The 13382-nt window shown below is 39.4% G+C and overlaps 1 protein-coding gene across 1 annotated transcript in view; it reads left to right on the forward strand.

Annotated features, from left to right (window-relative positions):
- Prep (prolyl endopeptidase) overlaps positions 1–13382 on the forward strand; it is a 131164-nt gene that overhangs the window by 32687 nt on the left and 85095 nt on the right. The window lies entirely within an intron of this gene.

Below are 13382 nucleotides of genomic sequence, written 5' to 3' on the forward strand. Positions count from 1 at the left end.
ATATATTCATATTCTTGTTATGTTGTCATCTTTATGGATGGCAGAAGGCTTGTGAGTAAATTTTTTTGAAAAATAGTATTCAACTGGTTTCTAAATAATGGTAAAAAAAGCTTTTAACTGAAATTTCAACATAAAATTACTAAAAGTAGCAGATACTTATGATGAAAAAAATCCAAAAGTAGGCAACAATCTAAGAATAAACATAAACATTTCAAAACTGAATCCTTCTCAAGGTAAGCAAAGTAGTCTTCCAAAATATATCTTTGTAGCCAGAAGTGAGAATATGTGCTTGTGTGAGACAGTCTTTTCCTTTGTGTACAATTGTGCTATTTTGATGTATACTGTTTGCTTGTTTTCATATTAAAATAATTATCTGTAGAGATTTCCCCATCTTACATATTCATACCTTCCTCGGGCAATAACCTGCCAGTAACTGACCTCCACTTCAGTGATGTGTCCAAAGTTACTGGCCCAGATTTTATTCTGTATCTTGAGAATCAGCTACAAAGAGTGCTTGGAGTAAGAATTCTTGTTGGTTCATTTCTGTGTATTGAAAAATATTTATTGTTAAAGAGTTGTAATATGGGCAGGATATTATTACATTTTTAGTGGAAGTAAAGAGTCCACCATAAACTTTAGCTCAGTGAGGCACTCACCTCTTCTCTGAAAGACAAGTAAGAACTTTGGTAGGAAAAGAGACATTTAAAATTCTTATTTTGGGGAGGTAAAATGAGTTTTGTTCATTGAGGGTCAGAGCAGGAAATGATAGCCACATACATTGATTTCCTCTATTCTTAGATGTCTTTTTCTGTCTTTATTTTGTTTGTCTGGACCAGAGGTCCACAGACTGTTTCCTTCCTGCTAAATCTGGCCTACCACCTTATCTTTGTAAAGAAAGTTGTATCAGAGACCAACCACACCCAGTGGAGTTGGGTGGTTGCCACCAAATGCCTCTCACTCCAGAGCTGAAAATATTCACTGTCTGGACCATCATAGAAAAAGTTTTCCAGGCATGGCGGTGCATGCCTGTAATTCCAGCACTTGGGAGGTTGAGGCTGGAGGATCGCTGCGAGTTTGAGGCCACCCTGGACTACATGGTGAGTTTAGGGCCAGCCTGAGCTACATGGTGAGATCCTATCTCAAAAAAAAGTTTTCCAGATGGAAATAGAGTATATTCAAAATAAATTTGTAGGACTTATATTTTTGTTCCTTTAAAATGCACTGTTTTCATTCCTCCTTCCCCCTGACTCTTCACCTTACCAGCTTTTCCAGTGTGGTGATTAATGTCATTCTTCTCATCCTTCACATATTTGATTTTCGTGACATTTCTGCTATCTAATATCTGGATTGTTTTTATTGTCATCTTTTTACCCTAGCTACTCCTTCTACCTAAGTTTTCTGCTTGATAGGAATATGTATTTTTACCTTTATTTGAGTGAAAAAACAATTAGAGAAATGTGCTACCAAAAAAATTAAACTGTTGAATCCCTAAGTATTTCTTTTTCCCTCTTTTGAGAAAGGTATTAATGGAGAAAACTTAAAACAGCATATTTTAATAATCAGGTTGTATTTCTTCATAAAATCAAAGACATGCTGTTCCGCGGAAAATTTTAAACTTCAAAGCTACTTATTTCATTGCAGTGGAACTATTTTAACCAAAGGTAAGTTATTTGGTAGATAGAATAACGTGAATATTGTAAATCAGTGCTGGAATATACTTTAGTATATAAGTCTGAAAGAAAACAACAGCTTAGCACATACAACTCTACTCAGAACTCTTCACATAAAACACAGGTAGTTTTATGTGGGCTTTTAATTCACTTTTTAAAAAAAATGTATTATAAAGAATATATAACATAAAGCCAGGCGTGATGGTGCATGCTTGTAATCCCAGCACTCGGGAGGCTGAGGCAGGAGGATCGCTGTGAGTTGGAGACCAGCCTGGGCTACATAGTGAGTTCCAGGTCAGTCTCAACTACATAGTGAGACCCTGTCTCAAAAAACTGAAAAAAAAAAAAAGGTAGAAGGGTATATGACACAAAATGTACCATTGTTAAGTGGCCAGGTGAATGACGTGCAGTGCATTCATGCTGTTGGGTGGTCATCACAGCCATCCATCCCCAGGACGTTCTCACCTTGCGGAGCAGAAGCAGGGTACGCATCAAACAGCTCACACCACTACTGCCTGGTAACCACTGTTCTCCTTTCTAGCTCTTTGTATTTGACTACTTACATCCTTCTATGGCTGCTTTATTTCACTTAGGAAAATGTCCTCAAGTGCATTGGTGGTGTGATGGGTGTCAGAATTTCCTTCCTTTTTAGACTGAACAATACTCTATTGTGTGTCCCACATGTTTTTACCCATTCATCCAGGGACACCTGGTTGGCTTTCTGTAGTTGGATTGTAATGCTGTACTGCTATGAGCAGCTAGTGTTTACAAATAGGAGACATGTCATATATGCATTTAACATATCTGTGGTCACCTTTACTAGCTAGGCGAATTAAAAGAAAAGCAGGTTCAAATAATTCAGGTGAGGGCTGGGGATTTATTTCTTTGGTTCTGGCGCCTGTCTTGCAAGCACAAGGACCTGAGTTCAATCCCTGGTATCAAAATGATGATGATGATAATAATAATAATAACAATATTATTATTATTATTATTATTATTATTATTATTATTATTCAGGTGATTTGTCTACCATTCACGAAGTAGATCTATGTTTGCATAACTTTTGTAATATAATCTTAATTAGGGCTTTGAAAGGTGATTGCTTCATGCATAGACAAGATAAAACATGTTCTAGGGTATTAATATTGCAAGTCCATGGCTGGAGTTGCTCGCTACCAAACATTTCTCTTCTTTACTACCATGCACCTTGCTTTCCTGGTCAAAAGGAAAAGAAGTTACACAAAAATACCGGTGGTGACTATTTAAAGAATGACAATAAGCAAAAGTATGCATATGTGCTGCACAGAGGTAATAAAGTTGAAATGAATAACCAAATTCACATACAAAAAAGAGTCCAAGGAACTTCGTTGTATCAGGCTTTTATTAGTGTGTTAGGCAGAGGAAGTTTATAAGAAAACCGATGAGCTTCGTAAACCCCAAATAGGCATAGATAGACTTCCCTTAAGTCACATTCCAGCTACTGGTGTGGCCTTGTTGGAACTCTGTCAGCTCACCAGTTGCCAGAGTTGGCTTAGCATGTCTGGCTGGCTAAGGGAGCTCACCTTCCTCACCCTGCCATGCAAGGTCATTCTGAGAAAGACGACCATCTTGCTGTATAGAGCAACACTCGTGGAAATATGAGTTCCATATTCCTGCAGCAATCAAGCTTTCAGAAGCTTTGGGCCCACCCCGAATTGGTTATTTATTTCTAAGTCCTTTACTCTGAAAAATCAAGATTATGAAGAAAAGCACTGAACCTGGAGCTTCTTGAGGTTCAAGGGTGTATACTATAGCCAAAAAGCTAGTAGGTTGTAGAACTGGCTGGGCCAGAAGCACCACAGCTGGAGCACCACTTAGTCAGGGCATTCACAGGACAGGAAGGAAACAGTTTCCTAAGAGCTGTTATTTGGTGACCTGAACCTTCATGAAATGTGGCAGTCCTCTTTGTAACCATGAACCACAGGCATGTGCTGCAGGTGTTGCTGTGGTTTTTTTTTTTTTTTTTTTTTTTTTTTTTACCATGGATCAAACTTGGGACCTTGCACTTGCAAGGCAGGGGTGGTGCTACTACATTCGTCCCCATCTTGCTTTGCTTTTTAAAGTATTTGTTTTTAGGATCTTCATGGAACTTAGTATTTTTTAAAATACATTTAACTATATCTGTGAATGAGGAGCTGCTGTTACAGTGATGGCATGAGTGTCTTGCAACAGAAATCAGGAGGTCTTTATATGGACCCCTCTGTCTGTGTGGCCTTGGGCAGGTTCCTTCTTCTGCCCAAGTCTCTTTCCTTCATTTCCTTTATGGCTTTTTTCTACTCTGAAAGTTTGTGGATGGAGGATTTAGCAAGCATCTCATGAGCTGAAGCGGACTTCCTGGCTGGGAACTTGGCTGCTGGGTGTGAGAGAAGTAGGGTGTAGAGTGCTTTATGGGTGTAGTTGGAAGATGCTGTGGGGGTGGGGCAGGACTAGGTGTGTGTGGATTTCTTGTCTTGCTGCCACCCTATTCCCCTGCAGTGTTGTGATGTGAGTGCAGCAAGCACTTCCCTTTGTATCCTACGTGCAACATGTAGTTTGTCTTCCCTTCGTCACAGATGCCTCCTGTGCCTTCCTGCTTGGACAGGTCTTTCCTGCCTTGAGCAGGGGAATGCAGTAGGTTCCGATCCGGAAGCTGAGTTTGTTCTGCTGTTGGCTCAGTCATGCCTTCCTCTGACATCATATCTTCCTGGGATGCCTGCCTTCTTCACAGCAGAATCTTGAGCTTTCTGGATACTTGTGGTTAGTAGAATTATTAAAGATGAGTTGCAGTCCAAAATAAAATCTCACTCTAATTTGCATGCCACATCTCACTCCCCAGCTCAAATTTAGAGAGCACACTGTTCGCCCCTTTCCTTGCTTAGGCTTCCTGTTTTAGCTTTTTCCATAACCGTACACAGGAAGGAACAGAGAAGGGGACAGAACTTTTGCTCATCTGGAGTGTAATGTTGGTCCCTCTTGGCTACTCACAGTTATAATGTGTGTCCAGAAAGCAGCTCCTCTGGTCGCATCCTGTGTGGTGTGTGATGCCTTCAGTTCTGGGAGTCCCTCTACTGTTGTTCCCTGATGTAGCTTGTGAATCTGTGGCTGACGGGAAGTCTCCCGCCCCTAAAAGCTGCTCCCCACAGTATTCCATTGAGACTCATATCTCCCTGCTGCCCTCTTCCATCCATTTTCGGCAGGGACCTTTCAAGATGATTTCAGACCAGCAACCTTCCTGAGGCCTCTTGGCCCAGGGAAGCCATGTCTGTAGTTTGCTTCATCCTGCAGGTATTGGCTGTATTCACCACTGCCCTGCTCACCTGCCAGCCAAGGACCTGGGACAACTTCCTCCTATACCTGTCAGACTGCTGTACAAGAGCTCCCTTGGGCCCCTGGGGTGTAGCACAAAACAGACAATTGGCATTTGGCTGTGATGGACAGAGACATCAGTTCTTTTTTTTTTTTTTTTTTTTCCCCAGCTTTAATTGAGTTTATTGGTACATTTTAGGGATACAGTAGTTACATTCATTGTTGGGATCTTGTACCTCTACATGACAGGTCTTGATTCTCATTTTTTCCCCTTACCCCTGCCCTCCCTTCATGTCAGTTCTTTATTACAGACTATGAAGCTTTAATCGCAGGGCAGGATTGTGGGAGAATAGAAATTGTTATCTTTTAGAAGATTCCATTGAAACCCTACCCCATCTATATTAAAGTCAATTGTGAGCATTTGAGGGGGCAGAAAACCTAAAGAAGTCAGGCATGTTGAGACATTTCTCCCAGCAGAGGGTGCTATAGCATGAAAATTGTAGAGGTGCGTACAATCACTTCAGAATGGATCTAGAAAATGCCCAGCTTCTGTGTGATTAGAAAACTGAATCCTCCTTCTGAGCACCTAATTCTGTTATATGTAACTCTTGGAAAAGTTGTCTTTTAACATAAGTCCTAAAGCTTAATATCTGTCACATATCGCCATAAGCCCCTTTTATATATTATTTATGATTCCTAGTAATTAATGCATAAGTATGTACATAATCATTTGTAGTACACATATGTTAACAGCCCAACACTTGACTGACAGGAGGCACTCCTCCGTAAATGTTAACTGTCTTATCTTTCCCCACTTGCCTTGCTTGAGGCCATGTGACGACCTCACAATCTAAAAAGGCCAGGACTATTTCTGAGGAGCTCTGCCTCCTCTGCCCCTGACTTGGTTTTGTTTTTATGTTTTTGTTTTGAGACAGGGTCTTGCTATGTAGTTCAGGCTGGCCTTGAACTCATTACATATCCCAGGCTGGTTGGAGCAGTAATCATTCATCAGTGTTCTTCCTAATCATCACAATTCATGCCTTGATGCCCACATTACTTGATACGCCCTTGCCCTGTGTCCACTGTGAGCTTCCCTTTTGTTAGCACTGCCTGCTGTGATACTATCCATCATGCTGGTTAGACTGTGGGGACATCTCTACGGTGTGGTTGAGAAGGCAGAAAAGCCAGGAAGCCAAACAGAGACCTACCTGTGGGTAGAGCAAGAAGGTTCTGCAGCTGGATCGAGCAGCTATTTTTATAGTACAGAGTGAGTATCTCTCATCCAAAATGCTTGAGACCAGAAGTTTTTCAGATTTTGGAATTGTTTTTCAGATTGTGTAATGTTTGCATATGTGTAATGAGCTTCCTTGGAAATGAGACCCATTCTGGACACAAAGTTCATTTGTCTTTCCTATATATCTTCATAGCCTGAATATTATGCGGTATTTTTTGTGTGCCTACATTTTGACTGCAAATGAGGTCAGCTGTAGAATTTTACGACTCTGGGTCATGTTGGTACTTAAAAATATCAGAGTTTGAATTTTTGGGTTAGAGATTCCCAACCTGCAGTAATGCTAGATTTTCCAGTTGGTCATTTTCTCACCTGAACCATTTTATTTCTCAGTAAGGGAGAAAAGAAAACAGATCGTTGAATAACCAAGCTTATCTGCCAGAGAGAAATGTTAATGGCCATATCTTATCAAGACCTAGCTGATTTCTTTTATTTATTTTTATTTTTATTTTATTTTTGGTACCAGGGATTGAACTCAGAACCTTGTGCTTGTGAGGCAGATGACAAAACCACTGAGCTAAATCCCTGGCCCATAATTTCTTTTATTTTGAAAGAGATTTTTGTTTATGGCATATCAAGCAACATGCCAAATGATATTTGGTTGATTTCTTTTTTTCCTTATTACTGTTCTACCACCTCATACTAGGAAAGCAGGCTGATTTTGTTTAATGACTGCCTATTAGAAATGTTTAGGTTAACACTTAAACACGTGTGTGTATAGCTGCTTCTGCCCTTGTTTTACAGACTCTTTATCTCTTGCTTTACTGCAAATCCATAAATGAGTCTCATCTATGAAAAGTCATCATTGTAGGTGATTAGTTTGACATTTAAAATGTTTTCTAAATTGTTAGAAACATACTATTAATGGGATGTTTTTATGATTCGCAACTACTATGAAAGGAATCAAAAGACGCTATAAAATTGAATGAAGTTTCCTGCTCTGAGAGGAACGCGATTAACTCTCAAAGCTATTAAAATTCATTTTCATTCCTTTTGTTGATTTCCAGGACAATTTCAAGTGTTACTGCTTTTTAGTGCATTTTTTAAATATACAATTAGTTCTTTTATTACAACATGTAAAAGAAAGTGCTCTCCCCAACTTGAAGTGCAAGTAGATTCAAGTTACAAAAAAAACTTTATTCGTCTTCTTTTCTGAGTAGATAAAGTTATGTATATTAAAGAAATTTCATGTCCATGGAGATTTAGTTATTAGCACAAGGCCACATGACTCTGAAATTCAACATAAAACAGTTTATGATAACATGTCTGAAGAAAGTCCAGTGCTTCCGTGTACGTATAAACATTAGTCCTGTTGTTTTGAAGGGTAAATAACTCTTAGATAAACAATTGGAACTTTAAGATGTTAAACACTTTTCTGTTATCTCTTAACCAGAGATGCTTATTTAAGTTGTTTGAAAAGCCCACTTATCCTTATCATAATATAATATTGGACCTGAATTAAAGCCAGGTTAATCAGCTTTAAAAGTTTTATTTTGGTAGTAATCAAAATAGTAATACAGGTTTATTGTTTATAATATACAAAAGTCCCATTCTCCAGAGAAACTATTATTGATAGATTAGTAACTGTCCACATGCACACAGATTCATGTGTGTTACTGATACACACATCAGTCACATTACCTAAGAGTCCTGCTGATGACCTCCGGTAAAATGTAGTAACTGTTTTTTTTTTTTTTTTGGTACCGGGGATGGAGCTCAGGACCTTGTGCTTGTGAGGCAGGCGGCAGCTCCACTGAGATAAATCCCTGGCCCAAAATGTAGTATCTTGACCAAGGCTCTGGTCTTACAAATCACCATCGCACTACCTGAGGCATTAACTGAAGACATTTTATGAAACCATATATTTGGTACTAGATTTCCTTGGTTGCTTAGTTCTCTAAATTCTGTGCTTTTTCAGTTGAGGGGTTTGTAGGAGTATTCCTGTATACAAGAAGTCGCCTGAATTATGTGTTGGACCAGCACATGTGAGCCTAACAGAATAAAGCATAAAACACATAGTCTAGTTGTTTGAGTGATGTTTAGCAAAGGTTTTTGTTTTCGTTTTTGGCAAGTAGAGTAGTGTCACTGTAGCTTGATATCACAGTTTACACAATTTGTTAATGCATTAATATGACTTTCTTATTGAAAGTCTAAGTACAATACCCCCATAAATTTGTGCTATAAATGAGTATGGCAGTAGTTATTGACGTTTTCTAAAATAGAAGCCGAAACTTCTTAAGGCTTCTGAGGTTAACATAAAATATGCTAAGGTAGGAATCACAAAAAGTGGAAGAAACACTTCTTTCCCCATTCCTCTGACTTCCCTACAGAGGAATTTTTCTTGGTTACAGTTTCCTGATGGATAGACATGAGCGGTTGGAAGTTTACACCTTAGCTGATTCACAGCCTTGAGCCACATTCTTGAGTGTGCAGCTTGTTAGCAATAAAGTTGACGCCGTGTTCTCCATCTGCTGATTTTTGTTTCTTTTCTAGTTGATTCAGATATCAGGTTGGGAGAAATGTACTGCTTGGGCCTGCCAGGAGACTGGGTGAAAGAACAGTAGCTGTGGACCTTGCTATTCTACACACTGCATATCTCCAGGGTATTGTTGATACACACACGCTGTCTTGGGTCAGGTGCCCTGGAAGTCAGAGACTGTGGTAGAAATTTGTATGCCAGAACTTAATGAGAGTACTTTCGAAATGTCTGCCTTGCTGGCGACTGAAGGCAAAAGAGGGACAAGTGGAGTTGAGATGCAGTCCTCAGCCAGTCCTGCAGTAGGCTTGGGCAAGGTTTGCCCTTCAGCCTTGTCCTACCTAGGGGAAGAAGAAGAGTCTGGGCCTTCATGGCCCTGCATAACCAGTCACTCTGTGTGGTGAAAGAATGCATGACCTCAGAGGACAAGTCCTGGAAAGGTTCTCAGCTGGGAGCTGTCTGCTCCAGCACCGAGTAGAGAGTGAAAGCTTCAGTCCTCGAGGGACCAAAGCATCCAGTACATAGACTGATGTCTGCCAGTGAGATGTACATTTGAGAATGAGTGCATGTAGCTTGAGTATTTGTTAGATAGCCGTCCGAACCAGAAGCCAGAATAGCCCAGCAGTTGTAAGAGTGGAAAATTTCGAGCAGCTGCTTTTAGGAGCATTCTCTCTCTCCTTTAAGAGTCATTTGGGGGCCATTCTTTCCCAGACGCCTTCTCAATTATCAGTTTTCTTTCCAGCACTCTTCCCTGTTAGACACTCCTTTCTGGTTAGAGGCATCATGCTTTATACTTTTTGCTACTGATGTTCTATACTAAGGAGGATTCTTTGTGTTCGTCTGTTTCTGCCACCTTCTCATGAATTCTTGAAGGCCTTGCCCTATTATTGATCTGTGTATTCAAGAACATAGTTCAATAGCCGTCACCTCAATACATAGATGTTGGTTAACAGCCTCAGCCCTGACTGCCCCAAATAGTGGACAGCCGTGTTTGGTAGCACATCTTCAGGAGAGGAGATGGAAAGTTGGCTGAAACCTAGATTATCTTGTTAAAACCAGCTGCTTTCGGGTTAGAAGCCGCATCTTAGGCAAAGAAATATTCTTAAGTTATCGAAAGGCTTTTGTCATTGAACTTCTCTCTACTGTTTAGCTCATTTGGTGAACAGGACTGGACCACCCAGAAGACAGTGACTAATGGTATATCCAAGTAGCCTTAACCAAAGCAAACTGAGTGGCTTTGGCTTTCCCTTTTCACTCAGGACCCAAATGCTATTCCAGTGCTAAGAGAAGGTAAGTTTGAGGGAAATCTGCCAAGGAAGAGGAGCCAAGGAAAGTGTTGCTGTCTAAGAAGTTTGCTCGTCCCACTCCGGAAGTTAGGACATTCTGACACCAATAGGGCCAGGAACAAGGCTGGTGGCTTTGGTCTGTCTCTCCTCTCCTCCCCTACCCTTCCATTTTTCTGGCTATAGATCAAGAAAAGCTAAGTATCAGTGAATTTTCAAATGGTTTTTAGCCCATCTGTAGCTCTGTCCAAATACTTTTTATCAATAGAGATGTTAGTTCTTTCTTAACGTTTCGTAATTGTAGTCAGTATTTTGTCATCCAGATGGCTTCACAGAATTAGATTGCCAAAGTAACTTGTATGTTCAAAATTGACAGTAATAAGAATGGTAAAGAGTTTTGCTTTCATTCTTATGAATAGTATCAAGACTACAAGTAATGGATTTAATATTGACAAATGTCAAGATTTTGTTCCTAGTAATTAGAATTTTGTTTTTGTTAATGTTGTATTTGCATAATGGTAAATGTTCATGAAATAAAGTGATTCTGGCTGAAGGAAAATTTGCTTACCATGATATTAGACATAAAGTGGAAGAAAGGTATGAAAAGGACAAATTTAGGAATTATGTATTTCGTAAGTGCTCAGGCTAATGTTACTGCAACTCTGTTGCACAAAATCAGTGTTGTGCATCAGATTAATTGCTTTCAGAAAGCACAGTTATTTTAACTGCTTTAATATTGCCTTTAAGTAATAATTTTTAAAAGTGGAATTTATGGTGTTTTATAAAGGCCCGAGGGCCCTTGGGTCTCCTGCTTTTCTGTTTTCCCTTTCAGGAATCACTTAAGATTCAAAAGTCCTCCTCAACAACGGGATTTTTATCTTCCCTTCTCAATGACTTTTATAAATCATCTTTAAAATTGCCTTGAACTACTTTAGCAGTGCGAAGCTCTCACTAAGTGTCAACAATTAAATTCTAGAGAGAAAAGATGCTATTCCTAATTTTACATTTTGGGACTGATCGCTTATAAATGATTTTGAGATTTGAGATCTTGTGCATTTGAAAATCTATCGATATCTCTAGCAAATTTTAGTGGCCATGGAACATCTCCAGAGTGTGATGATGATAAGAGTTGAAGGAAAGGAGAATCTTTTCGTTGGCATTCCAGTGGAAGTGTACCTTGGGCCATCTGGCCTGAGAGTAAATATAAACTGTTACAATTTTTAATCCAGCCAGAAATGCTGAGGAGAGCTCATTAGATGTACTTGGGAGCAGCTGCTGTTGAAGGTGGTTGTGGTTCTTTCTGTTGACTAAATCACTACAAATGAATTAGCTATCATTTATGATAGATGTAGCCTGCATTTTAAGCCCTAAACTCTACAGACTCTTTTTAATAGACAACAGAAGAAAAGAAAAAAGCTGAGAACAAGAGTATAAAGTATTCTTCATGAGGCTGCTTTTGATTATATTTAATGAAATTATAATAGTGATGTTGCTGATACTCTTAGGACAGTTAAAAGAGAAAGTAGAATGAAAATTATAAGCATTGATTTATTAGCTATGATAGTAAAAGCTTAAGGAAAATAAAATGTATAACTCCAAATCAAAGGAAGGAAAAATATTTCTAAAGAAATTTATCTTGATACAGGGTTGGGGATGTAGCTCAGTAGTAGAGTGTATATTTAGCATGTGCAAGGCCCTGGGCTCAGTCCTTAGCGCGCGCATGCGCACATGCACACACACACACACACACACACACACACACACAGAGAAATTGATATTGATACAATAAATAGGAAAGGAGATGGGAAAAAATGGTGAATAGAACATTCAAAATTACTAGTGTGGAAGCCGATACATTAGTGATAACAATTAATGGACAAAACAGAGATTCTTAGGTTGGTTCTAAAATCGAGTTGCTTTAAAAGCCAGAAGTGGTGGTGCATGCCTGTAATCCCATCACTCAGGAGGCTGAGGCAGGAGGTTCGCTGGGAGTTCGAGACCAGCCTGGGCTACATAGTGAGTTTCAGGTCAGTCTCAACAACATAGTGAGACCCTGTCTCAAAAAACCAAACCAAACCAAAACAAAACAAAACCCCAAAAATAAATAAATAAATGCATTTGTTTGTAAAAGACCTACTTAAAACATGATGACATATTTTTTTCATTAAGTTTATTGGTGCATTCATTTTAGATAAGCATTATGATTGCATTCATCATTAGGAATTTGTACCTGTACGTGACATATCTTGGTTCTTATTTTTTCCTACCCCACTTACCTCCCTTCAACACCTTTCACTCCTCCCTATATGCATAAGCTTTGTTTCAATTTTTTCCTTTTTTTTCTCTCCTCATCTCCTTCCTCTTTGAACATTTTCTTCTTATGTTACAATTTCTATTACACATTTTGGTCCTCGTTTATACTTTCAGTTTCTCATACCAGAAAAACAATTTGGGATTTACACACATGTCGTATTTATTTCACTTAAGAGCATGGCTTCAAGATGTACCCATTTAGCTATAAATAGCTCCAATTTACGTTTCTGTATGAGTAGTACTCCATTCTGTTAAAAAAAATAAATAAACCCACACCTTTATCCAGTCCTCATTCAGTGAGCATTTGGGTTGTTTCCAAGATTTAGTTAATACATACTGTGCTGCTATGTGGTGGTCCAGCCGTCACAACACGAACATGCCCGAGTCGGGGAGTGAGGATTGAGAAAGGAAAGAACACTCAAACCTGAGCGGAGACGAAGAGAAGTCTGATTTATTTCACAGAAACAGCTCCTTTTATAGGTTCACATCAACAGGAAGCACCAAGCAACTATTTGTATCTTTTATGCAAAGACCGGATTGTCTGACTCTTTGCAAAGAACATCAGATCTTTGGCTGTCTCCTTGAGTTTCTTCCGTTGCAGCAACAAGTTTAACAAGCAGAGTCCTAGAATGTTACAGATTGTATCAATGCCTTGAGTGTAGAGGTGAAGAAGTTTCCTTTTAAATGTCAAACTCCTAGAGGGCCATGGCTGGGCTCCCACATATCCCCCTTTTTATTATATTTAGAGCAAGGGACTTTCCCAGCTCAGCAGAAAGACTGTGCCTGTCTTAGGTGAGAAATGTCCAGAGAAATCCCTTACCCGTCATCAAGCCATGAGAATTCTGATACTCATGCTCTGTCTTAGGTTGGATATTTCTCTACACTTCTCTTACCCGTCTTTGACTACCAGCCTCTGCAGGGGTTAGATCATAGGTTGTGGAGGCTTGACATGTAGATTTCTCTACCTCTATCAACATCTGTAACCCTTGATCCTCATACTAGGACTCATTAATTGTTACAAACAT

Source organism: Fukomys damarensis, unplaced genomic scaffold, assembly GCF_012274545.1.
Source record: "Fukomys damarensis isolate Sample0158 unplaced genomic scaffold, DMR_v1.0_HiC HiC_scaffold_14, whole genome shotgun sequence".
Classification (NCBI taxonomy): Eukaryota; Metazoa; Chordata; class Mammalia; order Rodentia; family Bathyergidae; genus Fukomys; species Fukomys damarensis.